This window comes from Triticum urartu, chromosome 7A (assembly GCF_056163025.1).
Source record: "Triticum urartu cultivar PI428250 chromosome 7A, HENAU_Tu73, whole genome shotgun sequence".
NCBI classification, from domain to species: Eukaryota; Viridiplantae; Streptophyta; class Magnoliopsida; order Poales; family Poaceae; genus Triticum; species Triticum urartu.
The window spans coordinates 64947732-64961549 of record NC_141879.1 but is presented as its reverse complement, the minus strand read 5'-3'; the positions used below and the strand labels follow the sequence as shown (position 1 = coordinate 64961549).

The 13818-nt window shown below is 44.9% G+C and overlaps 1 long non-coding RNA gene, 1 other non-coding gene and 1 pseudogene across 2 annotated transcripts; 2 read left to right on the top strand and 1 right to left on the bottom strand.

Annotated features, from left to right (window-relative positions):
• Positions 1-1378: 1378 nt before the first annotated feature.
• Positions 1379-5498, top strand: LOC125520120 (uncharacterized). Its single transcript, XR_015612373.1, has 3 exons — positions 1379-1663; positions 2822-2989; positions 3112-5498. It is a non-coding gene; the product is annotated as an uncharacterized LOC125520120 (transcript).
• Positions 5499-6787: 1289 nt separating this feature from the next.
• Positions 6788-12762, bottom strand: LOC125520121 (uncharacterized). Its single transcript, XR_007288481.2, has 4 exons — positions 12431-12762; positions 8114-8185; positions 7950-8021; positions 6788-7216 (listed from the first exon to the last, which is right to left on the bottom strand). It is a non-coding gene; the product is annotated as an uncharacterized LOC125520121 (long non-coding RNA).
• LOC125518319 (cysteine-rich receptor-like protein kinase 15) lies at positions 8180-12435 on the top strand (annotated as a pseudogene).
• Positions 12763-13818: the final 1056 nt, after the last annotated feature.

Here is a 13818-nt window from a genome sequence, read left to right as displayed (position 1 = left end):
CCATTAATGAACTCTCACACTACTAAAAAAACCCGCACAAAGATTTTATCATCCAAAACAAAGGAGAAGAAACTTGGGAATATGTCCCTGATAAGTGGAGTGGTAAAACCAAACAGAGTCCAAGAAGCAGACCAGGAGAGAGCAGAGTCACCCATATTAATAGTGATAGATGAATGTGATCTAAAAACCTCATTTACCTTGAGAGCCGTTAGCTCTCTTCGAACAAATGGTGAAAAAGCACGAGTTGTGGTGAAGCGTGGCGGCTATCAGAGCAGAGAGGGTGGGAAAAAGTGCGGGGTTTGGCACGGAAATAATGTTGACCACTTCAAATGCGCTCGTTTCATCTCACTTTTGGGTAGACCGAGGATGTCGGAGTTCTACTAACGGAGATCCAAACTCCTGCAAAGCCTTCTGATTTGTTTTCGGTTTGTAGGTAAATAGATGGATAGACAAACACTTCCGTGAAACAATATGAATCCGCGTTGAATGGCAAATTGTGTTCGAAAAGTTTCATCTGAATGTTTATGGACGTTTTGGGGTTCAGGTCGTGTTGGAGATTCCCCGAGGTTGGCGAAGTAAACCATGTGAGGGTATCTTCAACGCTGATCCCCAAACCGGTCACCGCATCCGTCTGCGGACTGGGAAGAGCAGTGTCGAGCAGTCCACGACACTGATGCGGGAGCCAACAATCCAACGTCATACATTGGAAACCAGATTTCAACTAGACAGACGAATTACATGCAAACCGGGCGATTTTCAAATAAATTGAATGAAAGCATTTACAATTTGGAAATACTTCAACTAAATTATAGCGAACTAGGGCAGACTATTCTAACTGAGTCTATCACCGGTCACGGCGAAGCTCCATTATGACAGCAATGTCTTTCTCATGGCTGACAGCCTGCTCATCAGACTGTCATGAGCGCCAGAGGAATATGCTTCAGCGAAAGGGGAAAAGTTGTCTCAACTTTGAAGCACATATCAAAGTTGTTTGTGGGGTGAGGATGGCGGAGGAGGGGGAGAAGACGGTCGCAGTTGCGTACGCCCCGCGAAGCGGGAAAGTCGCCCGCTGTGTAACTTGATGATGCGGTGGTGGTGGCCTTGGCAAAAATGCTACACTTATAGGTGAAAGCCTACGCACTGGACCTACGCACTAGTCCCCCCCCTTGCTTTTAGCAAACTTCTCCTCGTGATTTCAACCTCCACCTATTGGTTTTCTCCACCTCAGTCCGTAGATGAATTCCGTACAATAATTTCCGTAAGTGTAGCAAAGTTGACCTTGGTGGGACCCATTTGCTAACCGTGAACTCGGAGGCGACGACCTGAGACATCCACGGGTTGACCCACGCGGCTGCACGGTTGAATTATATTGAATCTCACCTACCACCTCTCTCTCTCTTCATCTCTCATCTCATCTCCCTTCTCTGTTCCAGTAACGGGATATCACATTGCAGCCCATGCTGTAGAAGAAACGAGGGCTTGCCGCGAGTCCGCGTCGTGGTGAGCGGGGCGGCTCCTGGCCGCGGGCTCACGGCGAGCCGATGTGCACGGTGCCCTCCGCCGCCGCCCACCACCAACACTCTCTCTCGCCCAGAAAGTTGTTGGGTAATCGATCCGTCGCAGGCAACCTTCAGTTCACGCGGCTGAGCTCCATTCATCGCAGGCAAGCTTCGATTCGCCTGTCCCCCTTTCTTTTCTTTTTTTTCCCATTTTGATCCGTGCCTGCTATATGTGGATTTTGTGACCACTTCAAAGAATTAATAGCACGAAGTAGCTGACTAGCTGGGACTACTAATTACAGATGGAGGAATTATTTGTTTGCTCGTTCTCTGTAACAGAGTACTCTTGTACGTATATGATAGTGTAATTCCTGAATCAGTTGCTAGATTTTTCTTTTTTTGCGAGGAAAATCAGTTGCTAGTTGCTACTCCTACATGCCAGAAATACACCGCAAGCAGATTACAGAGATCACAAAACACATTTTATTATAAAACAGTGCCGAGGTCTATGTAAACTTGTTAGGACAAAACTGAAGGAAAAAGTTCAACATTTATGACATCAAATGAGTATAAATATGGAACTATACTTCAGGATGAGTCTGATGATACCAATTTGTGATCGTAAATATTGGTGCTTTATCTAATATAAACTTAGTCAAATTTAAGATGGTCTGACTTTAGCACAAAGCTAAATGTGTTCTCATTAAGACAAGTGGTACTGTCCCCGCAAAAAAAAAAGACAAGTGGTACTGTTTTTTTGTCCCTATATATGCTCATTAAGTAACTACTCCCTCCGTTCCTAAATACTTGTCTTTCTAGGCATTTCAACAAGTGACTACATACGGAGCAAAATGAGTGAATGTACACTCTAAAATATGTCTATATACATCCGTATGTAGTAGTCATTTGAAATGTCTAGAAAGACAAATATTTAGGAACGGAGGGAGTAGTAAGGAGGGTTCAATACAGTTTATCGTAGGCAAGTTGGTTCAGTTTAGTGAACAGAAGGACACAACAGTATTCCTTCCCCAATCTATTTTTAATACTCCCTCCGTTCACTTTTATAAGTCGTTTCAGACAAGTAAAATTAAGCTGTTTTACATAGTGTCTGAAATATCTACAAAGCCTTATAAAAGTGAACAGAGGGAGTACTGTATATGTTACGCACCGGGATGTTGATGCCTCACGCGCTGGAGCAAGTGATCATTGGACCAGATCCCCAAGGAAGAAGCCTATTCTCATCTCACCAACTATTTATTCAGAAGTCTATTCTCTGTATTCTTCCTCCTTCCTCACCCCAACTCTCCTTTGTGTCCATCCAGATTTGTATCTCCAGTTGCGACTCCGAACTTGAGTGAAATTCATCCTGTGATATCGGGAATTAGGAGAAGTGATTGCTGCGTGGAATCAGGTTCATAATATACGAGCCCGTCTTCATCAACCGGCAGTGCTTCTCAAAATTACTAGTCATTCACCGACCGGCCTTCACAGTATGTTAACCAGTACTTCATCCTAATGTCTCTAGCATGCAGATATTACTAGTGTATCTAGTAGTAGTCGATGATTGCATATATGATCTCTGTGTATTGTAACCTCGATCATTTGTGTGCAGGAGGATTATTTATTGGGTATGGCTGGAATTTGGATGGACAAGGCGATAGAGGACCGAATGAATCTATGGCTGACCCGGGTCTTGGTCATTGTGAGCTTCACGGCGCATCTTACCCTGGCCCTACTAGCCGGGATCCGCCGGCGTAGGCACTCCGGCGTGTGGAGGTCTCTGGTGTGGTTGGCGTATTACGTGACCGAGATAGGCACACCAATCGCCCTTACCAAGGTGTTCATCGACACCGCATCTGTGGATACCGAGCAGGAGCTCAAGGCGTTGGTCGCATACAGAGAGCAGCAGATGTTTGCGTTCTGGGCGCCGTTTCTGCTGCTCCACCTTGGTCGCCCGGACAACATCACCAGCTACGCCTTGGAGAACAAGGGGCTGTCGCCGACCCAGAAGGCCGTTCTCATCCTTGCAATCGCAGGAGCCATCTGTGGCTCATACAAGCAAAGATTTATGCGCGGGGATGGGGCTCTGCGCGCCGCATTCTTCATCATGCTCTTCTTGGGTTCCTATAAGTATGTGGAGAGGGCAGTTGCGCTACGGCGAGCTTCCTTCGACAGCATTCGCCGCTCAAACCGGAGGAAGATGTTGAAGCAGTTCAGTTCTAAGGGCAAAGCCCGAAAGCAGGATAATGATAACGCCCTGCTTGATGCTCACGGCCTTCTGGGCGTCACCATGGGCGCCTTCGCTGACTATCAAGTCGACTGCAGGAGGTATGTCCCATCTTATTCTGGTTGTAAGGATGTGAGCAAGGTGGTTGAGATGGAGGTGTCACTCATGTACGACGTGTTATACACTAAGGCAAGCGTGATCCACACATGGGGTGGCTACATCATCCGTCTGGTCTCGCCGCCCGCCACTGCCACGGCGCTCTATCTCTTCCACAGTAAAGACGGCCAGGCGATGGAGAGTGCAGATCGGACGATCACATACACCTTGCTTGCTGGTACCTTGTTGTTGGATGTGAGATGGCTGCTCAGAGCACTAGGGTCCACCTGGACCTATGCATTCTTGCTTGATAGTACAGATCAGGAGGATGGAAGCAAACAAGGGCTGCTTCTGGGTCGCCTCCGCTGGAACCTCCTGGCCAGTTTGCTGTGGCTGGGCCGCCTCAAGAAGGCAGGTCATCGTCGGTCTGTAAGGCATTCATGGTATTGGCTCCGTCGCCTCCTGGTCTCTCTGGATCCGTCCCGGCTCCCACTGAGAAGCGGCCCAAGTGGCCACAGGTTGTTGCCGGGCTCGGCAGTCGGACAGCACAACTTGTTGCAAGAGTGCAGTGCTTAGGGTGGACTGGAGAAGATGATCTCTTATTTTTGCGCTGGACAGGGGAAGAAGAAGATTGATGTCAAGGATGTCTTGTTGGAAGTTATGTGTACATATCTGGTGCTGGAATTGGAGACAATGGCTTGGATGCGTCCCACGGGGGAAGTTGATGATTATATGAGGACTAATAGCAAGAAATTAAATTTCCAGAAGAACATCATCGCGCTGCACGTCGCCACGGACATTTTCCTCTTGTGCAGGACAAAGTCCCAAAGGAGAGAAAGTAGAGCATCAGCCAAAGACGAGAAGAAGATCCGAGCGTTGTCAAATTACATGATGTTCCTCCTCGCGCAACGCCAGCACATGGTATTGCCACCGGGTGACGAGGCCGGCGACTACAAAAAGGCCTGCCTCGATTTGAAGGAAATATGGCGTGAAAGAGGAGGAGCCAGCGGTTCTCTAACAACCCCAAGAGAGACCGAGCTTGCCAACATCCTTCTGAAGATGAATGCAACCGAGGGCAGTAGGTACAACACTGAGGGCAGTAGGTACAACACCTACGGCGAATCAAGTCTCCTTTCCGAGAGAAACGAAACTCTTGCGCTTGGTGCTGGCTGGGCCTTGAAGCTGTTACATCAGCTGGACCCGGCAGCAGATTATGGACGGCATCAGACGCGGGTCCAAGACATTCACAAACTTGAAGACTTTATTCCGGCATTCACTGATGAGACACAAACCGTAATTGAACGGTACAGGGACCGCGGGGAACGATGGGAACTCCTCGATTATATGTTGCAGCTCATTCTCGTTTCATGGGTACGTCTTCTCAGCTTCACGTCCGGCCAATGCAGCAGGGATTCCCATGCCAAGCAGCTCAGCCGCGGCGGTGAGCTCTTAACCATCGTCTGGATGATGAGTCGACACAAGAATATATATATTCCAAGCCAATAAAATGACCAGCATCGTATATCCTCTCTGCTCACTATTAAATTTTTCGGCAGTATTATTATTGTCCTGGTGTAGAAGTAGGACTCCTGCAGATATATCCGAATCTGCTAATGTAGTTGTCACTTGTCAGGCCTATTCTAAATTGAAATTTCCGTTATCTATTATCCCTCTTATTACTGGAATCGCACCGTGAGCTTATGTCTTTGTCTGGCTTGCTGGCCATATCGTCTTGTGTTCCTGAGCAGTCATTTACCTTCGGACACGGTGACATTGTGTTTTGTCAAATCTTTCGCCTGACCAAAAAAATACTTAGGATTTCTTATTGTACTGATTGAACTCGACAAATTCTTGCTCTACATAAGCAAAGGAAAAGAACTAGGCCTGTCGATACTGGATTTTACCATAGTTCCAGTTCTAAAAAAGACTGTCAATTTGTAATTCGTCACATCTTCACCGTGTGATGAACTTTTTGTTTCTTTTATTCTTACTTTTCCATCGGGTCACTCTAGATTTTCTTTTTACCTTCTTCCCGTCACGAAGCTCTGTTCTCTTCCCATTTTGTCCATATTTTCCATCAGAGCTGTTCCTGTCCGTTGTGTGGTGCTCAACTCAAGCAAGTATAGGAGTGGAAGTTTCAGAGCTGTTCATGTCTGTTTAGTTTTTTTAGTGCTAAACTCTTTGCAGTAACTGCTGAACTATTTCTCTGTATGTGTAGCCATGCCATGGTACTAATCTTACAATCTTTATCTGTGTTTGCGCAGCTGTAAACATGTGTTGGCCTACTTTTAACTGTTACCTGCTGGTACAATTAGAGCCTGCAAGATGCAAGTTCCCATAACCTGTTGGTAAAAGCACTTGAGTTGGCTCATTCTTGAATAGAGGACCTCCTATTTGACGCTTATTTCGTTAAATTGGAGGGCAAACACATAGGCATGCGAGTGGGCTGGCCCATTTAGACGTGTCCAGCTATTCCTTCTTAACTGGGTGGCGGGAGTTCTTTAGCGTTTTTCTTGGTCCGCTCAGTTTTTCTTGGTTCGCTCAGTTTTTTGGTCTCTCATATTTTTTTTACAAGTTCATGAAATAAACAGCTGATTTAAAAAAAATCTTAATGAACATTTTTAGTTACATAAACATGTTTTAAATGTAAATATTTTTAAAAACTTGAGAACAAGGTGGATATTTTCTGAATAAAAGTGGGCATCTTAAAAAACAAGTGCGAATATTTTAGAAAAAATGCGAATATTTTAGAAAAAATGCGAATATTTTTTTTATAAAAAATTGTGATTTTTTTTAAATATGAACATTTCTTTAGAGTATGAATACTTTTTAAAGTGGACATTTTTTTCAAAAGACACAATAATATTTTTTTAAAGGTGAAAGTTTCTCAAGAAAAGGTGATCATTTTTGAAAATTTGGAAACATTTGTAAAGAAAATAAAATCATTAGAAAGAAATAAGAATGGTGGTTCCAAAGAGTTGAATTTGGTTTGATCCCTAAGCATGAATAGCCCTAAGTGTCTCCGTAGTATTGGAAGAAAATCTTTGAAGGTACCAAGACTCAAAGAAAGTCATATGAAGATTGTCTAAAGAGGGAATTTTGGATAAGTTTGGCTTCAGATCAGTTGTTGGAGTTCAGGTCAAAGTATTTGCTAGTGCCCGCCCTGTTCATAGCATGGTCGACCAGCATCATCGTCAGCGGCGCCGGGCCACTTCCTCTGCCCCATTCTTCAGGAAATCATGGAGGACCCATGCGTCGCCGCCGATGGGTACACCTACGACCGGAAGGCGATCGAGACATGGGTGAGCATGAAGGACAAGTCGCCGATGACCAACCTCCGGCTGCCGAGCAAGAGCCTCATCCCCAACCACTCGCTCCGGTCGGCCATCATGGACTGGAGCTCCAAGAACAGATGATGATGCACACAATGTTAGATAGACAGACCTTGTGCAGAAATAGTCTTTGGAAATATAGCTTTTGTGTTGCGTTGTGTAGGTACACCGAAATGTGTACGTGATTCCTCAGGAAAATATCAAATGTGAATAAACAAAAATTCACGCTTATCATTTACTTTTCTTTACATTAAAATTAAAAAATCCAGTAGGGAAACCTACTATTATTCTCCTAAAAAACATTTATTTTCCTGAGGTGTACCATTTTGCAGACTTGTTGAGATATTTCAGCTATATATATACTACTATATATATCGAGATGCATGTGCATGTGATTCCTCGCCATTTGGTTGCCAGCTTCTGTACATATTGTGCAGAAAAAGAAGAGGCCGCACTGGCCACTGTGGAATAACACCAGGTCCATTCATATATACGACTAGAATTCAGACGCTATGAAAGCCGGCAACACGCTACATTTTCAGCTTTCAGCTTCGACCAACAGCATTATTGTTTCAGGGTCATTCACAGAGCTCGAGCTAAAGATACCTGGCAAAACTTAGTTAACAAACTCTGCTGCATGATACGTATAATTCAACCAAGTTTACCTACTTCAGGTTTTCAATGTCTTGACAAATGCCAGCATCGCAGAAGCTTAGAGGATTTTCAAAGCATTTCAGTGTGAGAAACAATCTTTCTGGATCCAGCATCTAATACAAGAGATGGCCCATAGCTTACCGAAGTGTCGTAATCATCTTCGGGTTCGCTGCTCATTCAAGGCCACAATAACAAGACCTCTTCAACCTTTGACTGAAACAAAGAAATTGGATCAGTTCCTTTTCTACGTTTTGTTCTCTCCCCTTGTCTTGTGTCGCTTGTGCTTTTGATTACACATAGCTTACCAAAGTGTCGTAATCATCTCCGAGTTCGCTGCTCATTCAAGGCCACAATAACAAGACCCCTTCAACCTTTGACTGAAACAATGAAACTGGATCAGTTCCTTTTCTACGTTTTGTTCTCTCCCCTTGTCTTGTGTCGCTTGTGCTTTTGATTACAGAGGCTGGTGCGTGGACGGCTGCAGTATTGTATTCTACGCAAGTTTATTCTAGCGGCCTGCAAGCTAATGTTATAACTGATCACTAATTAAGTGAGCAGTCAAACCATAGGACAAACAAGCTTTCCAAATGATGTTGATAAGAAGGAAGCTCTTGGAGGGGCCGAGAGCTGGTTACCTTTGGTTAGTCAGAGCCATGATCATCGTCTTGCTGCTCCTTCTCGGTTTCCAGCCATTTGTCTCAGCTACTCTATTGGTTTACCTCTGCAACGTTAGCAACTCCAGCATGAACAATAGCACCTAGCTACCAAGGCAACCTTGAGCTCCTATCCAAAGTGCTATCCAGGAGTGCCTCGTCCAAACAAACCCTCCTCACCAAGGGATCCGTCGGAACCAACCAAGACCGCACATACGGCGTCGCGGTGTGCCATGGCGACATCGCTGGCCTCACCCCGGCCTGTCCCAGATGCATCGCCAGAGCATTCCACAATGCGTGGCGGTTGTGTGCATCCGACGACACACATATCCTGTATGAGGACTGCATCGTCCACATCACTGCCACGGACCTTATCTACGACTCCAATGTTGTGCTAAAGAGGTTGCTCATCTTTGCGAACCGCGAATTTGAGGCTTGGGATCGCATGCCCATCGAGGTGAGGGCCAAGTACACTGAGGTCAACATTGATTACAACATCAAAGTGCTGCTTCAAGAGACAGCAAAACAGGCAGCGTACCACTCGACAATGAGGTACGCCACTGGCCGCATGGATGTGAACAGCACATTCCCGCTGCTGTACTCTCAGGCGCAGTGCAACCTGGACCTGCCGCCGGGTGACTGCTGGGAATGCCTCTACCATATCCAGAGCACGACCAAGAGTTTCTTGAACCAGCAACTCGGTGAATGGATTGCTGGTATGTGGTGCAATCTCAGGTACAGCCCGCGTCCCTTCTATGAGGGCCAGCCAATGAAGCAGGTCACCTGGTCAGATCCAACAACAAACATGATGATACCCCAGCCAGCGCCAGGGCCAGTTAGTGTACCAAGGCAGAAAGATGAGAATAAGCCGGTTGTTTTGCCCGGCCCGAAACACAAGAGTAAGCAACAGGTTCTTTTTCCCCAAAAAATAGGTCGTCTTCCTTTTTTTTTGTTCTAACAAGCATTTGCATTATCTGTATCTATCTACTATTTTTTCTCTCTTTACATTATTCCAGTCACATCTTTATGACCCTAAAATTGACTATAGTAAAGCATCCTTACAGTGCCAGGTCACCTTCAAATGGTACCCATCATACTCAAGCGTCGAGTTAAATGAAATTATACACTTGGTGGGTCTATATTTCTCTAATGGTATAGAGTAGATCTAAGGTAGAACTGACTGTAATAATTTCTCTAATGGTATAGTGCCAGTTGACGAATAGGTTAGCGTATGAAGAGTGAGCGGCTTGTATGAGTTATGCATATACAGCACCTTCGGATATATAGATCTAATGGCCATGACTTAGTTTCAATGACATTGAAGGGCATAATCAATTCATCTGGCTGATTGCTAAACATTGAGCAATGCTTCAACTTGCAAACTTACATTCGATGCAACATTAGATTCTATTACATGTCAGAATATTCTTCAAAAATAACGAAATAAGTCCACTTTCAACCCACTTTTCAACCTTGAGATTCGAAACCGTTTGTTTTCAACCCTGAGCTCCAAAACCATTTGTTTTCAACCTTGAACTGCTGAATCTTACTACTGTGTAATACATGCAAAGAATTTTCTAACGAACTAAGTAACTAACCGCCTACCTTTGTCATGAAATCTTTCATTTTAGGGCATGTAATAAAGGTTTTGATCATTACCACGGTTGTGCTTCCACTAGCATCATTTTTCTGCTTCATGATTTGGTTTCGATTGATCAAAAGGCATGTAACAGGTCAGTTACAGAAATGCTACTCTACTCACACATCTCTCAGGCCATTTAGATTCATAGATACTTTGAATCAGCACTACCCGAAAGGAGTACATAAACTCTGATTTCTGAATTTAGGTAAAGTGGGCTCACAGGAAGATGAAGAACTAGTCTGGGGAATAGGAAGGAGTTCAGAGTTCACATATTTTGACTTTTCACAAGTATCAGATGCAACAAGTAACTTCTCAGATGAAAATAAATTGGGACAAGGTGGCTTTGGCCCAGTATACAAGGTAAGAACACATTTATGCATGTAGACAAAGAGAAGAAACCTAGCTTGCATCAATAGCTAAAATTGTATGACGCAGTTGATTTTATACATGTACCTTTGACTTTACGCAGTTGATTCAAAGCCTTTTATTTCGTAAGATGGTCTCACTGATCGAACTCTTTTAAACCTCCACAGGGTCAGCTACCAAAAGGATCGGAGGTAGCAATTAAGAGACTAGCTTTACAGTCAGGGCAAGGTTTCACCGAGTTTAAAAATGAAGTCCAACTCATAGCTAAGCTCCAGCACACAAATTTGGTTAGGCTCTTGGGATGTTGCTCTCAAGGAGAGGAGAAAATATTGATATATGAATATTTGCCAAATAAAAGCTTGGACTTCTTTATCTTTGGTATTACTTCTTGAGCTTCCTGTTACAGATTATGGGTTAACTCTATCTACTAAATCTATCACCCCTCCTCCCTCTCTAATATACATCTATTCTTAACTCGTGTGCAGATGAAATTAAAAAGGCTTTATTAAAATGGGAGAAAAGAAAAGCTATTATCGAAGGGATAGCACAAGGACTTCTATATTTGCATAAACACTCTCGGTTACGTGTCATACACAGAGATCTTAAAGCAAGCAACATTCTTTTGGACAGTGAAATGAATCCTAAAATATCCGATTTTGGGCTTGCAAAAATATTCAGTTCAAATGATACTGAAGGGAACACAAAAAGGATTGCTGGGACATAGTAAGCTCTTTTTGCAAATTAGTCCATCCCACACAAGTTTATTTTTCAAATACCAAAAACTAAAATAGAAGTTTATTTTTTGTCACTATATTTTCAGTGGGTATATGGCTCCCGAGTATGCTTCAGAGGGTCTCTTCTAGATCAAGTCTGATGTATTCAGCTTTGGTGTGCTGATTCTTGAGATCATCCATGGAAAAAGGAACTCATGTTTCCATCAATTTGGGGACTTCTTCAACCTTCTTGGATATGTAAGTATTTTCTATATCCAATATGTAAAAGTACTTATTGTTCATCTAATGATCTTTGTGTAATACGTGTGTAAACTCCTGCAAGGCATGGAAGTTGTGGAAAGAGGAAAGATGACTTGAGTTCGTTGACGAATCAATAGTTTCAGAGTCACATGCATCAGAGACAATGAGGTGTATCAACATCGCATTGCTCTGTGTGCAAGAGAATGCAGCTGATAGACCCACCACAGCAAGCGTGGTTGCGATGCTAAGCACTGAAAGTATGACCCTGCCTGAACCTAAGCATCCAGCGTACTTCCACATAAGGGTAACGGAGGAAGAGCCACCTAGTGCTAAAGATGTGACGATGTCTGCTCTACAGGGCAGATAGTATCATTCTGCATGATGTGATTTTGCAATGTCGCTTTGCTGAGGGGGACTCCTTCTGTTGTACAGTATAACACTAAATTTCTGACAGAAACACACACATCACGCAGAATGATACTATCACGCAGAAACTCTTCTGTGATTTTGTAATGTCGCTTTGCTGAGAGGGGCTCCTTCTGTTTTAACACTAAATTTCTGACAGAAACACACGCATATCTTTGGTTAAGCCTGTCATGAAAGGAAGACAGTCTACACATGTTCAAACAGCAAAAGATGGTTAATTGGTGTGCATAGCGTGATGCTGAATCATACGCGGACGCCTCGGTTGCTAATTAGTCGTCAGCTTCGTATCCGTGAACGATGAAATGTGAAGCACAGTAATCTTCCTGTTTACTTTTTTGTGTAGAAATGGTAATGGTTAGCTACAAACGAAGGGGCGATGCGCAGTAGGTTCAGATTGTTCATGCGATCACAAAAGAGTTTGTACTGAAACCATAAGCATAAGCATCTACAGTGCAGTTGCAGGATCAAAGGGCTATTTGTACTGAATCTTTTTTTGACAGGTATTTGTACCGAATCGATTCAACGCGGTAGTCCCAACAATAAGAAGTGCCCAAAGCTAACCTCGCTTGATGGGTCGACTTGAGTAAGCGGAATCGCGGGCGCCTTCGGACGGGGAGGCGGGGAAGACGCGAGGCGAGATGCCTCGCCGCCGCCTCGATCTTGGCACCGCGTCGGCATCCCGGGGCCGTCGCCGACCACCGCCAGATCCATAGCGGGGCAGCCGCCGGAGGTTGCTGCGGCAGCGCTACGCTGGTCACAGCGCTCGCGCCCGCTGGGGTGGAAGTGGAACGAGCGAGGGACTGAAGAGATAGCGCCGCTGGGATGGACGGCGGACGGGCGGGTGCCGCGCCCCGGCCTGCCTACGAAAACGAAAAGTCTGAACTGCACTTTGATAATATACGCCTAACTGCACGCCCTGAACCCATGGCACCCACTTTTTGAAAAAAATGCATTTTAAACACATTTTAAAATGTCGAAAAAATCAAAAGAAAATCTCACTCATACAAGTTCACCAATGTGTGTGCGCGGCACAAAGTTTTAGCGAAAAAATGTTTTTTCGTTCTGCCCCTGTAAAAAAAACAAATTTCAATGCTTCTAAATAGCGTTTTACAATGTAAATTTTTGTCTTTTTTGCATTCATCTTCAGAAGGATGTTGGCAAGCTCGGTCTCTCTTGGGGTTGTTAGAGAACCGCCGGTCCCTCCTCTTTCACGCCATATTTCCTTCAAATCGAGGCAGGCCTTTTTGTAGTCGCCGGCCTCGTCACCCGGTGGCAATACCATGTGCTGGCGTTGCGCGAGGAGGAACATCATGTAATTTGACAACGCTCGGATCTTCTTCTCGTCTTTGGCTGATGCTCTACTTTCTCTCCTTTGGGACTTTGTCCTGCACAAGAGGAAAATGTCCGTGGCGACGTGCAGCGCGATGATGTTCTTCTGGAAATTTAATTTCTTGCTATTAGTCCTCATATAATCATCAACTTCCCCTGTGGGACGCATCCAAGCCATTGTCTCCAATTCCAGCACCAGATATGTACACATAACTTCCAACAAGACATCCTTGACATCAATCTTCTTCTTCCCCTGTCCAGCGCAAAAATAAGAGATCATCTTCTCCAGTCCACCCTGAGCACTGCACTCTTGCAACAAGTTGTGCTGTCCGACTGCCGAGCCCGGCAACAACCTGTGGCCACTTGGGCCGCTTCTCAGTGGGAGCCGGGACGGATCCAGAGAGACCAGGAGGCGACGGAGCCAATACCATGAATGCCTCACAGACCGACGACGACCTGCCTTCTTGAGGCGGCCCAGCCACAGCAAACTGGCCAGGAGGTTCCAGCGGAGGCGACCCAGAAGCAGCCCTTGTTTGCTTCCATCCTCCTGATCTGTACTATCAAGCAAGAATGCATAGGTCCAGGTGGACCCTAGTGCTCTGAGCAGCCATCTCACATCC